The sequence below is a fragment of the Cupressus sempervirens genome, chromosome 5, assembly GCF_028749045.1.
Source record: "Cupressus sempervirens isolate cs-2001-9-10 chromosome 5, ASM2874904v1, whole genome shotgun sequence".
Taxonomy (NCBI): Eukaryota; Viridiplantae; Streptophyta; class Pinopsida; order Cupressales; family Cupressaceae; genus Cupressus; species Cupressus sempervirens.
The window spans coordinates 216490644-216509120 of NC_143122.1; the positions used below are offsets into that span (position 1 = coordinate 216490644).

Consider the following 18477-nt stretch of genomic DNA (forward strand, 5'->3'; position numbering starts at 1 on the left):
TGTAATGAAGGCACCCATGTGTGTTAGGATATTGAAATTGTGAATTTTATAACTCTTCATTCATGATGATAATAAGAAGCCCATATTTTGTTCTCACAATTACTATTGTTTCTATGTTTCTATTATGTGTTTATGGTATTAAGGGGAGCACCCTTCATCATAAAATGACTCATTTTACTAAATCTATCTACTAACACAAATGAACTATCAAAACTAGTAATTTTCATTGATTATCCCATTATGAATTCCATACTAAGACACTCCCATGGTCTATTAGGAGTTAGTAAAGGTTGGTACAATCCTCCATTTTAAGATGTTCCCTTATCTTTTTGGCAAAAAGTGTATTGTTCTAAATATACATTTATATCTCTCTACATCTTTAGCCAATAGTAGTACCTTTTAACTTGGTCCAATGTCTTATTGAAGCTAAAGTGGCCACTATGACCCCCATTATGCTTCTCTTGGATGAGGTTTCCTTCATAGACCCTTTGGGAACATATAGTTGGTTCCCTTTAAATAACAACCTAGTTTGAAAAGTATAGTTAGAAAATTGGTGATAAAAATGATTATTGAAATCAACACATAACTTGTAGGCTTCTATGAAGTTTTCATCACCCTTATTTAAAACCCTTGAATGCCAATGATTTGTAGCTGTATTTCTTGGACAATGAGAAACCTCCTACTACGTTCATCTATTTCCTTTTTATTCTACCATTTTTTATCTTTAATATTGAAGGTGTTGGCTCAAAAAAACTCCATATATTTTATATGTTTGAGACTCATATTCTCTTGTGTGATTATGAAGCTTAATTCTTGATTATGAGTGTAGAATACAAACTCTTTGCAAAAAATGTAGTGTCTCCACTTCCTAAGGGCTTGAACCAATGAGTAAATTTTTAGGTCATAAGATGAGTACCTTGATTTAGCCTCATTCAAATTAACTAAAAAATGTTAGACATCTTCCCTCTTGAATCAGGACTTCTTCCATGACTATATTACTTGCATCACATTCTATAATAAAAAAACTTGTCAAAATTTGTTAACACTAGGATGGATTGTTTAGCTGCCACATTTTTCAACTTCTCAAACCCTTAATTAGCCTCCCTTTTCCACTTGAACTTAGTCTTGATTCCACTTTTGATAGTATCTATAATAGGTGCATATATCTCACTAAATCCTCTAAAAAAATTCCTATAAAACTAAGTCAATCCATGAATACTTCTTACTATAGTCCCAATTTTTGGAGTGGGTCAATTAAGAATGGGTTCTACCTTCCTTGGGTCCATTTTCAAATCACTTTGTTAGATTACAAAACCTAAGCACATAAGCTCTTTCTTGAACAATTAACTCTTCTCTAGGTTAAGGGTTAACTCCTCTTCATGTAACCTCCTTAACACAATATCTAGGTTCTTTATATGTTCTTATTTTTTCTTGCTAAATATGAGGTTATCATCATGATAAACTAATACAAATATTCCTATATAATCCTTCAATACTTAATTCATTACCCTAATAAATGTACTAGGTGTATGTTTGAGCCCAACGTAACTAACCACTCATAAAAACCCTCTGTAGTTTTGAAGATTGCCTTCCATTAATTCCCTTCTTTCATTATAATTTTATGATACCCACTTTGAAGGTCAATTTTCATAAATTACTTGGTACCCCCCAAAAAATCCACTAAGTCTTGTATTTTGGGAATGGGAAAACTATATCTAATTATTATCATATTTATTTCCCTAGAATCAATACACATTATCCACTTACCTCCATTCTTTGGTGTCAAGACAACTGAGACACCATAGTAATTTTCCATTGGTAAATAAGGTGTTTGATGTGTCTTTAAATCTCTTTATTTAGTTTGGTGTCATATTGTATGTAGTCTTCTTAGACAATGATGCCACTATCACAAAATTAATCTGATGTTTGATAGCTCTTTTAGGAGTTAATGTTGTTGGTCCCCCATCACTAATGTATTATCATGAAACTGATCCAATATTTTCTTTATCTATGTATCTATAGGTTATTTCTTTTGGATTACCTTCGTCCTTAGTATTCACAACAATAGAAATGCCAACTTATTTTCCATTCTTGAAATCATGTAAGAACTATGTCCCATTCATTGGGAGCAATTTTGAATCCATTGAGATATCTTCTCATTTTTTGACTAAGTATTTCATCTTGTAGGTTGCCACGTTTTTCTTTAAAGAGTATAGTTTCTTATTTCCATGATGGATTGCATCTGTGTCATATTTCCATGGTGTTCCTAGTAGAAGAGAAAACACATCCATGAGTAAAACATCATGAAGAAACTTATCTTGGTATACCCCAATAACAAACTCAACCCACACTTTCTCATTGACAAAAAAAATGCCCCTTGTTCATTTAGGTAACCTTGTATCGATTGGTGTGAGGTTTAACTTCAACTTTTGAATAACCTCTTTTCAGATTATGTTATTTGTAGAGCTTGAATCAATGATGATCCTACACAGTTTTCTAAGTATCTTCCACTTTATGCTAAATAGAGCCCTCCTTTTTTAGGTTCCTCATTGATAAGGTATTTTATCATAAATCTCCTAAAGATAATATTTTCTCAACTTTCTAAATCAACATTCACTTTAGGAGTTCTTGCACTACTAACTTCTTCTTGGTCATCAATAAATTTCTTCTCACCATGTGATGATGATGTCTTCTAAGGACATTTATAGGTAGGGTGGCCTAGTTGAACACAACTATAACACTTCATGCTTGAAAAATGAGAACCTCATTCCAAATCCTATAAATCTACCTCTCCACCACTATTGAACCCTCTACCTTTGATAAAATTGTTGGAATTAATAAGTGGGAAGATTTACTTTTGAGAGGCCTTCTCCAAATTTAGCTTTTAGCTTTTTAAGAAGCTTATCCTTCTTTTTCGAAGTGGAGGCAATCTTCAAATTCATATCCACTTTTGATCTAACCACATCATAAGTTCTAAAATGTGGTGCACCCTTGTCTATCTCCTCTGCCAATAATGCAATTATTGCTACTGATGCTTCATTTATGTTTATTTCATACTTGAGAGGTTTTAACCATCTCACTCTTGGTATGGTAGCTTGAATGTATGTGTAATCAATATCTACAAGAAAACATACATCATTTACATGTTTCTCTACTAATGATACTAGAATTTTGAGCCTTTTCTTTATTGTCTTCTTAAAGTCCTTAAAATATCTAGTCATTAAGGTCTCAAAATTAGCTCCCATTTGCTCTATGTATTCATTGACTTGAGGTATGATTTAACTATCAGTTTCCCATGCAACTTTTCCAAATGAAGGAAATTCATTCTGAACGTAAAAGAAAATACATATCAAAATGGCACCAAATTTTTATTGGGCTCCTTAGGTTCTTATGATAGCTACTAAATTCTCATTTATCTATTGTAGTTGTAGTTCTATAAGATCATAGGTATGATCTTTCTTCACCAATTTGTATCCTACATCTACTGCAATGCAAGGAATACTGTTGAGTCTACTAGATTGGTACAATTTGTGTGCTATTACCTTAATAGTAAAGTCAACTAGAGGGTCTTGGATAGTGTCATTGTCATCCCTCTTTTATTCCACTTAGCACCTGTGCTCTTCTCAATTGCCTCCTTTGCATCACTCATAAGAGTCTTTGGTTGATCTAGGGTTGGGTACCTTATCACTTTATGTACAATTCTCTTTGTGATTTGTATAGGGCCATCCTCCAATCATACACTTCCATCATGCATTCTACTCAATACTAGTGTAATCCATTCTATCTTGAACATTGTAGGGAATTCTAGGGCACACATTAAACCCTTGTTTTCAACAATTTTGTATTCTTCTTTCAACACTCCATTTTCACACTATTTCTCATATGCCTCCCTCATTTCCATGTCACCATGGCTCCAATCTTGCAATTATAGAATTTCCTTATATCTTGAACCATTAAAACCTTAGGAGGTATGATGGATAGGGCTCCAGCTAGGTCATTTTTATATGCAACTTTAGGTATTGGACGAAAATTGGGTTGTCTAACCTCTTTGGACACTAGCTGGACTTCAAATGATTCCTTCTCCTGATTTTTTCTAGAGCTAGAATCTATTTTACACAATCTAGGGTTTTTTCACAAAGAAAACACAAAACTGCATAGCTTGACATAGGCATAAATACTTTGAAATTGATGGTATCATGCTAGAATGCTGTTGAGATCTTCTTATACATTGGATTCTTTGCTTTGGATTCACTCTGTGCTCTTTCTCATCTTTGCTCTTCATTTGTGGTGAAGAAAAATGATTGAAAATATGATATTATACCCTATTTTTATTGCATTTAATGCTTAGTGTGGTTACAACTATCTACTTGGCTTCTAAAGGATTCTACACACTAGTACAAAAAGAACAATATATCACTAAATAAACTACTAAAAATTATAGATATATGACCAAATTTGATCATGTGACCATTGGTAGTTTATTTTCGGTCATTAATCTAGCAACCAAATTTATGACTTAACTATTTTTATCAATAATTTGGTCATTGATTTGATCATTTATTTGGTAATTTATTTGGTAAATATGGTAGTATATTTGGCTGTATATTTGGTAGTTGATTTGATATTTGATTTGGTAGCTGATATGGTAGTTTAGTCAGTAGTTTATTTGGCAGTTTATTAGGTAGTATATTTGATAGTATTTTTGGTAGTTTATTTGGTAATTTATTTGGTAGTTGATTGAGTAGTTTATTGGGTAGTTTATTTGGTAGTATATTTAGTAGTTAATTTGCTAACATATTTGGTAGTATATTTAATCACGAGTTTAATCATATTAAGATGTGATGGAATTGACCCACCATCCTCCTACTTGTAAAGTAGGTGCTCTTCCATTGAGCTAGTACCCTTTAAAGAATAATGCATAAGATTGTTAAAGTTGCAATAACTATCATTTTGTTGATAAATATTATACATGTATAAACATGAGACATTCCTAGAACCAAACTCTTGAATATGGTTCTTATGGGAAATTTTAAATAGCTCAAAAAAAAAAACTATATTAGTTCTAGAGATAAGTTAAGCTTATTAATCAACTATTAACAAATATCATTCTTAAGAGATCTAAACCTGATAGCTATCACAAATATCATTTTTATGGCTATTTGAACTATTCCTAATTTAATAGATTGGATATAGTATAACATACTTCCTATCATACTTAAAAATTACAAATTTATAAAGGTAATTAGATTTTGTATGCTTTCTTGGGAGCAACAGTACATTCAAAACATTTTTGCAAACTGAAAGAAAAACTAAATACAAATTGGGATAACAAACTTGGAAACTCAAAGAAGATAGTGAAAGTGGGATTTGAAGCATATCCATCACCAAAAAAGAGGCATTTTTAAAAATAGTAGTCCTTAGTAGATTTGATAGAAGAAAGTGCATGTGCAATGGTGTGGCTTTGAAGCTTAATCACACCCCTAAGGGTTATTTATGCATAGACATGGGCTTTCATCACCATCGAAATGAGCTTTAACTAATTACTATGATTGTAGTATTCAAAATGTGGCTAGTCAGACTTGTCCATTTACAAACATTCTTCTATGTTTCAAAAAGTAATTAAAATCTAAAATCAGCATATAACTGTGCATAGTAGTTTTTTTATGGGATGAACTATAAGTGTTTGTATATATAGTTAGGAACTAGAGCTGCCCTCAACCTCTCATACATTATGAAGACAAATTTGGAACAAGAAATCTACAAGAAACACAATAAGCACATAATATAGAAATTTTAAAATTACCAATAATTCAGCTCCTGATCCTATATAATTTATTTATTTTTAAAGAAACACTTAGTATGCAATACTCCAAGACTTACCATAAAAGAAAAGTGACAAAAGTTTTAGAACTCCAATAGTCATACAAAATCTTGAAAGAAAATAAAAGTAAAAGAGTAGCATCAACAATAAAAATAGCAAAATCATCAAAATATAGTCATTTTATGAACACTAATTGTCCATCATTGGAGAAGATAGAAAATATTACCTTCCCACCACTTTCTTTGTGTCTTCTTGACTGTTAAAAGCACCATTTCCTCAAGGTAACCACTATTAATAGATGAATGACATTTGAAGCAGTGAGGTGCAGAAGCATTTTATTAATTCTTTGGAATTTTAATTGGAATATGTTTTACCAAATTGAAGAATGGTGTGTTCAGTTTTTATTAAGAAGTTTCTTTAAATTTCCTGCAATCTAGTTCGAGATTTCAAAAAGTCTAATAAGTCTATCTTGACTGGTTATCTTTTATGCTCATTTTGTTTTTCGAATGATAGCATTTGGTTAAAAAATAAGAGAGTTATTTGTGTTTTATTCTTGACTGGCATAGACAAAAACAATCTTAGTGTGGGGGCCATATCTCCCTAATGCATTGTTGGATTTTTATGAGCCTAATTACGCCCCTCTTCACTAAAGCGATTGACAAGTTTAGCTTTGGTTCAAAAGTTATGAACCTTTGCATATAGGTCTATCCAAAATGGAAAAATTGAAATCCACATGTTAGAGATTAATTAGTTATTTATTATTATGTTTCTCCATGATAGTGCTTGAATATGTGTAGAAAGACATCAAAGCTTTTAATGTTTTGGGCATCACATTTGGTGCTGATAATGCATGGAGATAGGGGATGGTGTTCAAGAAACTGTTATATAGATCTCATGTTAGGTATGAGCTATGTAAAGGATTTTATGATAGTGCTCGGCCATAGGTGTGTAGCCACAGGTTGACAATAGTGAGGGAGAAGCTAAAAAAAAGAAGAAGGAAGCTGTGGGTGGTTCTATGCAAGTGATAGCATGAATGCTTGCCTTGTGTGCAGATTATGACAGATCATGAGACAACATCAAGAAACATTAGGGTGGTGATTTATGGCACAAAGTCTGAAGTTAAGTAGCTACAAGGATTAATTAGAGTGTATCTCCTAGCATGTTACATCATTCAATCAAACATTAAACATCTAAATAAGCCCCTGATTAGAGAAGAGAGTGCTGAAGCAGTCAATAGGTGTAGCTTTCAGTATTTCACATGTGAGTATTGGAGGAAGGCCAAATCTAACCAACGCAAAGAATTTGGAATCATGCTTAATCTCTACAATTTTTAAATGAATCATGATGTTTAGAATTTTTTATTTAAACCAAAATAATAGATTCTAAAAATAAAGAAATGGATATGGTTCTGAATTGGATGGGTTTGGGAGAGTAAGAAAAGTAAAGAAGACAAAGTAGGAAGTGATAAGTTATTAAGGCAACCATGCCTATGAGAGTGGGGAGGTGTGAAAAGAAAAGAAAAGTAAAGTCGTTTAACATTAATTTTTTTATTTATAAAAAATAATTAAGAAACTATTTCTCTATTTCTTAATGAGAATAAACAGGAACAAAAAGTATTTTTCTCAAAACATTCAATTGTTTTTCTCCAAAAAATTCAAATTTTCATGTATCATATAATGATAACCACAATTTAACAATAAAATAGCCACAATTCGAACAATGTTTTTGGCTTGGGAGTCATGACATTGATTGATGGGAATTATTTAAGAAAAATTTACCCATTCATATCTTGAAGACCAATGACAACCTTTTTCAACTAAAATATACATAATAGAATAGAAAATAAGTGCAATACAAATACAATGCCAACATAACCTTAAAAAATCCTCTAGACAGACAATATTGAAGTTGAATGAGACATGATTGGTCCTTTGAAGGCCAAGTGTAGGATGGCTTGGTAGTGGAATAGACACTTTCAAAAACTCCATTAATGGTCATTTTTAGTTTTGCAATAGTGTAGAATTTCATAATTTGGTGCAAGAGAATTAAAGATTAAGTTCATAGTTGTGATCTACCCTAACCTTGTACACTCAAATATCATACAAATAAATATATGTTGCTAGATGCTGTGTTTTTCTATACAATCCATGCATAAGCTGGAAACAACCAATGAGATGAGTTGAGGTAACCCTATTCAATTCTTTAGGCTATTTGAATCCAAAGGTCATATAAAAATTGCATATAGTTGTCTAGATGAATGTTTGAATAAGTTTAGGTGAAAAACTAAACTTACTGAGTTTTATGTTGAATGTATCAATGTAAGAGCTCATGTAATAGAAAAAATGTGTATTTATGTTCTATAACTAACAGTTCAAAAAAGTGAGATATATCAAGATTTGGGGGAAGGGTTACAAAGGACATACCTATTTGTTATTATAGCTAGTTTTGACACTCTTGTAAGGATAATCTGATTCGTCATCAATGCCACCATTGGAAATGATGAAGGGGAAAGAACTATCAATGATTCCTCCATTATAACCTTGGTTAGAGTTGTCACAGTCCACAAGTTCTTTCTCAAATAGGTATACTAGATTGCTAGTCATGATATTATTGATGCCTTCCATAGTAGCAATTGTGGAGAAAGCACAAAAAATCCCTAAAAAAATGTAGGACCCACTCAAAAACCAATTCTAGTCAAAACTAATTAGAACAAAAATTCTATCTTCAATTTACCATTTTACATTGATTTGGAGATCTAGTACTGCAATAAGCATGTAGGCACCTAAATTTTAAAAAAATGTAGAACTAAAATCTTGGCATCCACACAAACAGGCAACACCCCATACATACAAAGGAAGACAACTCCTGATGCAAAACAAGGAAGGCAACTCCCGATACACAATGGGGCAAGTAGCTCTCAATACACAACACAAACATATTAATCACACACCTTCAAAATTTTTTTATCTTTCTTCAATAACTGACCGTACCAAGCCATTGAAGAGACACACATGGAAAGCATAAAGACAACTCATACAGATCACCACTGATTATAAATGTAGTACATCCAAGAAAACTCATTCTAACCTTCAGAAGAAGAACTGGTGATAGACAATAAGGAGGCAACAAGGCCAAGTAAACAATAATGCATTAGTTACAAAATAGACTAAGGAGAATGTATAGATGTGAATTGATGCCATTCCAAAAAAAATTTCAACTAGTGTAACTAAAACTAACTGATGCTGCCAGCACGATCATACTTGAAATTCTGACAACTCACAAAGAGAGAGAGAGTAATAGAAACCTCTCAATACTAACTAGATGAACTACACAAAACCATAAGTGAGCTAGAACTCATATCAAATAACTAAGAAGAATGAATTAGCATGATAGAAGAGATTATCATTACACAAAATTTATGAGAATCCTTATTGCAAATAATTACAGGTAATTGATCTCTCATGTAAATACATAACTTTACCACTTCCTCTATTCCAATGTAAAAGACATTGCTAACTCAAAAATAGTTGTTGAATTATCTTCATTTCATCCATAGACATTATCTATCCAATAGGAAAGTTTCCTTACTCAAGAAAATGAGTATTTTTGCCTTACATTTTATAATTTTTTCAATTATTTTCTATCTTAAATTTTTTCATCTTGATAATATATTTTAACATTTTAACATTTTTTTGGTTAATCATTTATCTTTTTATAGATACCCTTCTTTCTTCCTGTTATCTCTCACATGGATATGGCACTTCACTTAATGCTTTTTTGTTGTATGCATTAGAGAATTTATTTGTGATTATAATATAACCATGTCTAAACTTTTGTTGTAATCTTGTAATTTAATTTTTCTCTAGATAGATGGAGTAGAAATGCCTAGAAAATGCTAATGCATAGATTGTGCAGGTGCATGCAATTGTTTGGCTTATGGAGAAGGGCTTGGAGATAAAGTTCCTTTAGACTCAGCTGATGAATGCTCTTTGAAATTTCTTGGAAAAGTTGGTATTCATTATATGTCTCCTTTTCCTGGTTGATTGACATATCAGAGTAATTTTGATATTTCTATTAATTTCATGTGTTATAGACTATTTTATTTGTTTAGCATGTATAAGATGTCAAATCCTTATTAAATACATTACATAGCTAATATTCTAGACAAAGTACCTAAATCAAATACAATTCCATATATAGGTTTGGAGTTTTCTTCCTTGAATCCCAAGAAACAGGTTTTAAAAAGTTGAAAAGTGAATTACAAGATTTTGGTGTAAGGAATACAAATTCTTTTAATGCCAAAGCTCCCAAAAATAGTAAGCCTGAATATTCATCTTTCTTTTCACTCAAATTTTGAGAGCACAAGTTCTACTATAATTGAATGTTACTTTTGAGTGCTATTGATGTATACTGGTCATTTGTTGACATTAGTTTAATTTTAAATTTGTAAGCTTCATACAACCAAATTAAATTTATCTGTTAGCTTAGACATTATTGCTCTGATGGCACAATACTCCTCATGCAACTATAGCTTATGATATTGCCAACATCTACCACATGTTTCTTATTAGCCTCTAAAGATAAAGAAACAATGTTTAAGATGATGACTTCATAATGCTTGTCTAAGTTCAATACAAATATGATCTATCTTACATACCACATATACATATTGAATTTTCACATAACTTTCTCAATTGACATTCTCTTCCATAAGAATTGATGATACAATAAAAATGAGATTCAAACAGTAATATTAAGGGCCTTGATCACCATAAGAGACATAGGCCATTTTTGCATAACCCCAAAATCAATGGTTAAATAAATGAAGTGGTCTAAATGAATTTCATCTTTTTACTCTCTAAAACATGAAACAATTTATAATATTGTACACCTCTATGCATAGTAGAGGAATATCGTTCTCCCTTTTCTTCACCAGACTTGTCTAGAGTATTGTACACTTCCATTTATGGACATTGTATGTCTTCTACAAGAAATGGATATACTCCACTTTTTACCTCAATCCATCTATATCCTGGAAATTTATTCAATCATTTTTCTTTCATAAGCTTTTTATCTTTTGTAATCCATCCCATCTTCCCACTAAAACTTAAATGTTTAACATGAGAGCATAATTTCTAGTATCTGCCGCCTCCCTCAAAATTCTAATTTTCTACATGTTCTCCTACATTTGTATTATGATAGATTCTACAGGTAGAAAGAAAAGCTCCCCATATGTGAGAATTTGGCTTTAGTGGCATGTTTTTGATAAAATTGTAGACCTTGTATAGATGGCCAGCCCAACCAAGAAAGTATACCATACATGTATAGTGCTCCATATTGGGTTTGATGCAATAATATTTAACCATGCAATTGAAATTTTGCCAGCCTTGATCAATTTTTTCTGAATGACTACATGTAGACAAAACAACAATGAAGGTGACATGATCTAGTTTTAAACCTTCCTTCTACATCTAATAAAACTTTGAAAGAGCTTCCTCTCCATGTGTGTCAATAACATGCATAGGAATCATTGTAGTCCATATGACCACATTTAGTTTAGATGACTTCTCAAATACTAGGCATATATGTTGTAAGCTCCCACATTTGGCATACATATCAATAATGGTGCTTGTCACAAAGACATCAAAAATGAAGACATATTTTATTATGTAATTGTGAATCTCCTTGCCCCACTAAAGACCTTCTACTTAACAACATGCAAAGAGAACACTTCCAATAGTGACACTACTAGGTTTTATACCTGCTAGTTCAGCTTTGTAGAAGAGGTCTAGAGCCTCATTAGTATACCCATGTTGAGTGTTGAGTGCAATCATCACATTCCACAAGGATGTGTTTCTTTCACACATTTTATCAAATACATTTTTTTCACTCTCCTTATCATTGGATATGGCATACCCTATAATCATTACGTTGTTTAAGATAATATTATTAGATGGCATTTTGTCAAACACTTGAGGTGAAGCCAACAGTCTTGCATATTTGACATACATGTAAATCAAGGCATTACCCACAACAACATCTATGCTAAGAATACAATTTTTTGTTATATTACCAAGGATCTCCATCCACAGCCTCAAAGCTGAAAGATGAGTGCATGCAGATAGAATACTTGACATGGTGATGGAATCAGGTATCAAATATGTATTTTCCATTTGATGAAATAGGTTTATGGCTTTACTAAAACTTCCTTTGTGGATGTGAGCTGAAATAATTGCATTCCAAGATACCAAATCTCTTTTAGACATGTTGATAAACAAATGGCTTGCAACCTCTAGACTTTTGTAGCTTGCATACAAGCTTATGAGAACATTGCTCATGATAATGTAAATTGAAAAGGCTCTATTTTGAATTATATAAGCATGGATTTCCTTATCCTTTCAAATATTTTGTAAGCAACCACATGCAGAAAGGGTACTTGCAATGGTAACTACATCTGGTTTAACTCCCAATAGTTGCATTTGACTAAATAAGTTTATAGCATCAGCAAAGTATGCATTTTGTACATAGCCTATACTAATTGTGTTCTAGGAAAATATGTATCTCTTGACCATTTTTCAAACATTTTTCTTTCTAATTCTATAGCCATGTGTTTTGAGTACATATCCACAAGGGCATTCCCTAGAGAAATATTTAACTAAAGTTTGTTTCCAATTACATAAGCATGAATTTCCTTGCCTTGTGACAAGTCACAAAAAGAGATAACATAGAGAATGATTACAAAAAATGTGCATCATTCCCTCCTTACTTGCGAATATCTTCTAATAAGCCCTTCATTTTCATTATATGAAATTATAGGCATAGGAGGTAAAACATATATTCTATTGATATAAAAATTGCATGCATCTAATGAATGCATAGAGAAGTAAGTAAAAATTGCCTCATATTCATAGAGGATCTATGATGTGAACATGAAATAGACTTCTAGAATCACATACAAAGCCCCAATTTTTACAATCATAATGTCAATATATTCCTTAAGAAACTCTAGTGCACTATTCAAACCCTCTGACATAGAGAATTGGAGAATTTTATAAAAGAGTTTGTCATATCTTTATTTTTGCCTCTTTTTAGTTTTATTAATAATAAAAAAGAATGAAGACACTTCCTTTGGTAGCATCTATGTAGCCAACTAGATTCTATGATTAAATCATTTTTCCTAATTTAATTATCAATTTTAAAATTATAATATAACTTTTTTCTATTTTTTAATTTAATAAAAAATCATAATAAAAATGATCAAGTCAGCTAGTTAGCCACTGGCCATTTTTCATGTCACCAAGTGGAGTATTTAAGCTATCTCATCTAAAAATAGAAAATAATTACATTTGGATATATTTATCATTTCATACATTAATTGTGTTCATCCCATTTAGTTTTACTTCAAATTAGTTTCATTTCATCTCTATTGCACATTTTCATTGGGATAGACTAATGTCCACACAAAATACACTAAAGACAAAATTAATTCAATTTTTTTTTTTACCATATTCATGAAATGTAGTGATTTTTTTACAATTTTTTTGTTGTTTTTGACTACAAACTATGTAGATCATGAGGATCAAATGCTATTTTTTTTGGAAAAATCCATGATGTTTTCAAATTTTTTTTAAATTAGTCAACTATACAGATTGTAGGGAGGATAGTCACATCCATTTTCATTATAAATATGAGTACATTTATATTATCCACTTTTATTACATATTATTTTAGTCATACTCCTAAAATAATCATCTATTATCATTTATTGCATCATATTCTTAACATATTTATTATTTTATTATCTCATTAATTCATTTCTTATGCATAGCATTTTTTAATGCATTTTACAACATTTTTTTTCTATATCACATTTACACCATGCATTTAGTTTCATTTCAGATTTCATACATTTGGATTAATGTTTAAGTCTTCTTACATTTTTTAATCTAATCCATCAAATTCATATATCCATAGTTTATGTGCATTACAAATTGATTAGAGCACATGCATCTATCATCAAACATTATCCTACATCATAAGATAATCAATACAAACACCATTGCACAAAGGAGTTAGTCATTCATTCTATGATGTTATCAAATGTTATTGTATAGGAGTTTCATTTAGTTATTTCTCTTTGGATGACTAAATATAGTAACTAATTATTTAGTCATCTATTTGGTCATTTACTTAATCATTTATAATTGTGACATTACTTAGCTTCCATTACCTTTCCACCACTCAACTTCCACAAGAGTATTACTTACTCAGCTTCAACTACATTTTCCTCTTTACTTAGCTTCTAAGGGAAACTCAACAACACTTGCAAAGTCTTGAAATTTTAACTTTGCATCTTTGTTCATGTTGATCTCTTCCTTTCAATTTTTTCTTATCTAGGAACTGATGTATGATAAAGCTTTGTAAATTAGTCCCTCATGCCTTATCTTTTCTTAGTTTGATGAAGTGTGACCACTTGACCTATTAGGTGAAGTGATCCCTTCATTTGATATGCTACTTTCAACTTTCTTCTTCCATGTCTTATTTATTTCTCCTTTAATATGTTCAACATCTACCTTCTCTTTAACTTTGTCATTCTTTGAGTTGGGTGCCTTTGACTTGGTTGTGCAATTCCTTCTGATATGATCAATCTTTAAGCAACTAAAACATATGGTTTGGCCTAACCATCTACTGTAGTTCCCTCTAAAATGTGTCCTTATACAATTTTTAGTAATGTGTGCATATTCTTGATAGTAATGACAACTATACCCAGTGTTGTAGTCCCAATTGTAGTGATGACCATGGTTACCTTCCCTTGTTTCCTAATTTGAAGTCCACATAGGCTTTGATCTACACTCAAAAGCTCTATATCTATACTTCTTATAATTATAGCAGTGATCTTCAACTTTTGGTGTTTTGATGGTCCTAGTTCTGTAGTCATGTGCTTGATGTCCTTGCTTTTTGTACTTGTGACAATAACTTGCATTCTTAGGTTGGTCATGCTAATGGTACTCTTGCTCCTACAAAAATTAGTGGTATGTCCCTTGTTACCATAGAAATGAGAATTAGGTTTAGTGTTCTTACCTTTTTTACTCTTTTCTTCTACAGTCTTAGATGATTCTCCTTGTTCAATGCTGATGTAACCAAGTCCTGAAGTATCATTGCCGACACTTGGTGATTTTATTAGTTGCTCAAAGTACTTGATGGCCTCATTAGGTTTGTTAAAGCTCTCTAAAATCTCCTTCTCTCTTTTTAAGTCATTTTTCAATTGTTCATTTTGCATCTTTAGTGTAGAGATCTCAATATCCTTGACATTCAGTTCATGATGTGCATTCATCATATGGCTTAGGGTATCTATCTAAATGTTTAAATTTATTGCTAGTTCAATTGAATTTTCTTCCAGTCTATTGGCAAGGTTTCTCTTGTCTTCTTCTAGCATAGCCAATTTTCAATGGATCTTTTCTTTTATTCAATTACTTCACAAAGCATCATGGCTTGTGATTCTTGTTCAAGCTTGAGTGTTCTAATTTCTTTTGCTTGAGTTATATTCTTCTCCATCAGGTCTGCTATTGCTACATCAAACTCTTTGGAATCTCCATTTGAAAATATATTTGAGTTGTCAATCTCCTTGTACTATGTGTCATTCTTAGATATGGAAATCTCTCTTCTTCTTTTTATGGATTTTCTCAGTTCCTCTCTAGCTTCTTCCAAGTCATGTAAAGAAAGTTGTATATCAATTGCTTGATTTTCTATGATCTTCCCAAGTTTGTAAACTTTCATTTCCAAACCTTTTCTCCAAGCTATAAAGCTCCTCCTTGTGAGAACTTGGCTCTGATACAAATTTTTTTTTATTAAGTAAAATAGGTTTTACAGGGATCTTGAAACCTAAATTTTTTACATAATATCATAAATATAAATAAAAAGTAAAGTCTAGCTAGTATGCATTTGCTTATAAAATGCCAAAACCAAAAGAAACCAGTAACTCTAGATAAGGACGAAACTAAAACTATTAGTTCTCCATATCTAGAACTTGCAGAGTCTTTACAACTTCATTGGCCCTTTGGTTGTCCATGCCCACTTGTTCTTAGTTATAATCATCCACCAATCCCCTAGTCTCTTTCTTTTCTTCCTCAATTTTCCAATAGTCGATACTGGCCTTATCTTCTTTTTCCCTACTAAAGCTAGCTTCCTTCAGAAATTCACCAAACTATTGATATTCTTGTTCAGGGTGTTCAAAGTTGTAATCACCTGATTAGCTAGGTTCTAATTCGAAGTCTCTATCATCAGAACTCTTTTTTCAACCATTGAGATATGATCATCTTGGTCAGCATGGTGTCCCTAGTTACTGCTTCTCATGTGGCCATCCTTCTAGCTCGCTTTCTCCTTGAGCTCTTCTACTCATGAAATAGCCATTTGATAGAGAAAAAATTATCTATCATGCTATTTTTAGCATTGTTGAGTAGGTTGAGCCTGTATTCCCTTGCATTGTTAGAGATTGTAACAAGAGTCAGGTCTAGAAGTTCATCAAAATGGACTTTACCATCTTCTTCCTCCATCACTTGGGGGTTCATCATCTCTCTAACTATCCCCATCTTTTCCATTTTAGAAATAAAATTTCTCCATGACCCCCTCTTATCTTTCAAAACTTCCTCCCAAGTATCTTCCACTAAAGAGATTATCTTCCCCTATGGTGATGAAATAGTAGAGATTGGGCCTAAGAACAAAGGAGTCTGGTATTTTTTTTCTTCCAGTAGCAAAGCCTCCTCAACCTTCTTTTTCTTGGGGTTCCCTAGTGTAACTATTGTTTCCTCCTCAAACTTCTCACTGCCCTCCCCCTTTTCCTCTTCCTCTAATTCTGTATCCTCATCTTTCAAATGTATGCTTTAAACTTCCTTAAAATTTGAGCTCTTAGTTTCCTTAGAAGCATTCTTGCCTTTTCCAAGAGATTTGCCCCTATTCTAAGTCTTTAAGTACTCATATACTAGAATGAGCAACCCCTCATAAAGGGTAGGGTTAGTAGTGGGTTACTTTTTAAAACTCTCAATGCCCTTGCTCATGGAGGTGAAAAGATAAAAAGGAAAATAAATCTTTATTTCATGCCTAAAGTGATTTAATAGCACAAAATGATGAATCTTGACCTAATCAAATCTAGTATCTAGGGATATATATTCAATAATAGCTCTTAAGAAATACCTCCAGAGCTTTTTAATGGATGTGTTTCATAGTATGTCTCAGTCTTCATGAGTTTCTTCCTTTCATTATTATCCTTCACAAAGTCCTTTATTGCATTGGCTAGCATTTTCTTGTCTCTGAAGAAATTTATCCCCTCCAAGGAGAGCTTCACAACCTAGGCAACCAAATCCCAATTAACTTGATGTGTAACCCCATAAATTTTAACTTGTCTATCCTTCCAAGATTTCACCATTGTCTTGGTGACCTCATTATCAAAACTATGGAGGTTTTCCATGAATTTCATAATGCCACCCTTCTCCAGTTTATGCCATGCCTTTAGGTTATTCCTCTAGTTATCTGCCTCCCCTATTGGCTCCTTCCTACTTCTCTCCCCAACCATAATGTCCTCTGGTTCAAAAAACCTCCACCTGCCTACTATTCTCTCACAAACTATAGCTTCCTTCTATTTTTGAAACCCAAAAAATGTTTTACATTTGGAAAAAAAATGGAAGTCAAATCAATCCAAAAAGTGTACCACACGCACTTGATATGATGGAAAAATAATGACTTCACACGATTCTCATTTACTCCTTGTTCGATTGGAAATCTTACAAATATTTCCATAATTATATTTGGATTTCCTTTGTACTTCCTTAGATACATTCTAGTAATATTAATTCTTTCATAGCCCCTAGAAAGCTTTCTCCATTATGCCACATCATTGTCATGTTTTTTATTATCTCTTCATTTGCAAACCAGTCTATGGATGAGTTGGCCTCCCTATACGCATGGCTTATATGGACCTTTTTAAATTCTTCTAGTTCATTTTTGGTCTCCTCCTCCACATTCACAATAGTCTAGGATGGAAATGATTGACCGGTTAAACAATTAATAATATTTAAAGAATCCCCCTCTAGCCAAAGGTTGTTGATCTCAGAAGGTAGAGCCTGTTTAAAAATGTGACATGCTGCATTGGCCTCAACAAAATGGTTTGATTGAGTCCCAAGAGGATAGGAAAAAGCTGCAACACTACCCCCATGACTATTTCTAATGATTCCTCCTAGCCTGGAGGACCAAGATTCCCTTTGGCTACCCCATCAAAGTTGATTTTATGGCAATCTTTAGTGAAAAGGAGCCACCTAGCCTCCTATTTTTTCCTATCCCTGTCCTTTTTATTTTTTATGCTATTTCCTCCTCCTTCTATATTTCTTCCCTTTTTGGTTGCAAATTGTCCTTCATTATTCCTTTTATTTTTTCTACAATAATAAAATTAGGGGATTCCCTATCTCTAAAGATACGATTATTTTGCTCTTTCCATATTCCCCAACATAAATGTGGAAGAGACTAAGAGCATAACATCTGAGTCTTCATTCTAATGTGCACACTATTCCATTGACCAAAGAACTCTTGGATGTTACTTGGGATGCACCAACTAACCCCATAGTCCTTGGTCAAAAGATTCTAGACCTTGGAAGGTTAGGGATAGT

The 18477-nt window shown here is 32.3% G+C and overlaps 1 pseudogene; it reads right to left on the reverse strand.

Moving 5' to 3' along the window:
• Positions 1 to 10785: 10785 nt before the first annotated feature.
• LOC149555198 (pentatricopeptide repeat-containing protein At2g13600-like) lies at positions 10786 to 12548 on the reverse strand (annotated as a pseudogene).
• Positions 12549 to 18477: the final 5929 nt, after the last annotated feature.